Genomic DNA, 2831 nt, shown 5'->3' with positions numbered 1-2831 from the left:
CACCTATCTTTGCTTCCACTAGCCGACCCCAACGCCGAGCGACACCGCCGCCGCCGCGGGGCCTCGCCGGAGAAGCAACCCAGCTTCCGCGTGTTCAGGATGGCGGCGACTCTGAGGAGCCTCGGGATCAAGACGCGGACTTGCAGGAGGGCCGTAAGGGAGCTGCGGTCGTACGAGGAGGAGGTGGAGAAGGAGGCGGCCAAGACCGCAGCCATGAAGGAGAGAGGCGCCGATCCCTACGATCTCAAGCAGCAGGTGAAAAATCTCCAAACTTACTAGACTATTTCTTTTCTTGTCTTCTTGGTAGTTCTACTTCTAGTCCATCCCAGTTTTGCCCCGAAAATATTAACCTAAACAAATACTACTCTGCATAATTTCCTTCATCTATTGTCACAATAGAATATTAGACAATCTATTGTTCTTCAGGCTTCAGCCAGCAAAGAAAATCTTCATCTATTGTCACAGTAGAGTACTCCCAACCTAGACTTGGTGGTGGTTGATTGAATTTCTGTCTGTGGTTTCTGCCCATGTGATAGCCTTGATGTTAGACAATCTATTATTCTTCAGGCTTCAGCCAGTATATAGAAAATCTTCCAACAAGAACTGGTTTGCATTTCTTGTATGCATGTATGTATGTATGCTATTGGTCGGACAGCCTATCTAAGTGTTACAAATAAAGCATCTTGAAGCCGTGATGGGCATAGCATATGACCAACCGTAAATCAAATGAACATGTGGTATATTTTTGACAAGTATATTTTTCCATTAATTATCACATTTTTCAGGTTTAACGTGTAGCTACAATCACAGGCTTATCAGATATTACAATTCACATGTGTTTGGAGAACTCTGACATGTTTCTTTATACTTTTTTGTAATTGAGATCGTGAATGGCCATTGCTGTCAATGTCTAAGATCCTTTATCTAAGTGCCTCTTTAGATGAGGAAATGCCAATTTGTTGATCATACAAGTCTCTGAAGTTGTAGCTCCATGTGAATTGCACTGTATCTTAATGTCATTTACTTCTTCAGGAGAATGTTTTGGCTGAGTCAAGGATGATGATACCAGACTGCCATAAGCGTCTTGAAGCCACACTGGCAGAACTGGAAGCAACTCTGGTACCGTTTCTGAAACATTTGAGCTAAATTTGACATTATATATGTGTGATCTTGTCATGAGCTGTTCCAAGCTATTTGCAGGCCGAATTGAAGGAGTCAGGAGAACAAGGTGACGAGATAGGAGAGGCGGAGAGCGCGATCACATAAGTTGAAATTGTATTTGAGCAATTCGAAGATCAACTCACTAGTCAAGAGCGTCGGTGTGTTGAAGTTTTAGCAAGCATCTTGGTAAAATACTTGTCCTGACTTGTAAGATACTGATTGCATGAGATGTTTTAAACCGTTGTTGGTACCTTGGAAACTCATTCCATGAGATGTTTTCATGTCAGTTGATATATCCATTTTATTTGGTGTTTGGTTGCAATCTCATTATTATGCAGCTGAGAGCGGTTGACTCAGAAATTTGTCCCGGATGAATCCGATGGAGTTATAACATGATATTTCAGTGGATACAGTAGACATGCCAATTCAGATTTTGTAAAATTTTCAGCTTGTTTGGACTATCTGGACCAGGGGAAGGTCTCACGAAAAATGGCATAAGCTGCAACAAGCGCAGGCCTGAGCTGCCAAATTCGAGATTTTACCTGTGCAGATCATAGAGTTTAATTAGCTATATTGAACTTAGCAGTGTTACTATCTAGTCAAGGAGAGGAGGATATTTGTAAGAAAGAAAAAGGAGAGGAGGAGCTCAGTAATTCACGCCATGACATACTCGGCCTATCAACTGTGATGCGTTTTATCTGTAATCCTCATGGGTCATGGCATTCGTTTCACATACTCAATCGCTTTTCGCCGACCGACAACGCTAGGAGACAATTACCATTTTTCTACGACTGACGAGGTTGGGAACTAATCACGCATCCTAATCAACAAAACTGTCCATCTACTTTCTCTGACCAACATTCTCCTCGAGGTTGGATATTCCACACATGCTGAACATTTCAAGTTTGAAGACAACGTCTATCAACACAGCTTAATTGGAGGTGTTATGCAGGGTTAACCATTGGTTATAATTAACCAAATTGTCTTGGAAGGCCCCTAAAACCTGAAACCACAACATAGTCGATTCAAGTCAGGTGTTTAAAGAATAGTACAGTATATTGTTATCATTTGGGAAATTGTACTTTGTAATTCTCTACAAAATTAATAAGTAAACTGTTTTCCTATCTTTAATTGCCTTTTTATGATTGTATAGGTATGTATGTTGGCAGACTTCATATTTATTTACAGCATTAGAAAACTCCTCCACTTAGTGCGTTTCCTCGGATGCCGCCCTTCCTCACGTGAATGGAATGAATATGTCCTTCATCTAGTCGAGGAGGGAAAATGCCCAGTGTGTAGTACAGGACCGTGACCCTTCTAAACCATTACATGACAGAGAAGTCCATCTGTATCATGATCGATCCATGCTTTACCATAGTACCCGGAGAAGCAGACCTACTTCTAGAAGATTAAATAGTGATCCACTGGAATCGGCCTTGGGTGACACCTCCCTAGTCATCGAGGCATATTCCTATATTATATAAATTCTCAAGTTTACACTAGGCTTTCCACGTCTATAACACAAGCTTAATTCAATAGTTGTACCATCATCCCTAGCTCGTCTCCCCTATAAGTCTAGGAACATGTTTTTAGACAGTTACTCTTCCTTACCCTCCCACCCTGAAATCCAGAATCCTAACTCGTTGACGGTAGTGAGCTATTTGTACTGG

The 2831-nt window shown here is 41.6% G+C and overlaps 1 pseudogene; it reads left to right on the top strand.

The window, feature by feature from the left end:
- LOC123131339 (tubulin-folding cofactor A-like) lies at positions 1–1474 on the top strand (annotated as a pseudogene).
- The last annotated feature ends 1357 nt before the right edge of the window (positions 1475–2831 follow it).

The sequence above is a fragment of the Triticum aestivum genome, chromosome 6A, assembly GCF_018294505.1.
Source record: "Triticum aestivum cultivar Chinese Spring chromosome 6A, IWGSC CS RefSeq v2.1, whole genome shotgun sequence".
In the NCBI taxonomy this organism is placed as follows: Eukaryota; Viridiplantae; Streptophyta; class Magnoliopsida; order Poales; family Poaceae; genus Triticum; species Triticum aestivum.
This window is presented reverse-complemented; position numbering and strand designations above follow the sequence as displayed.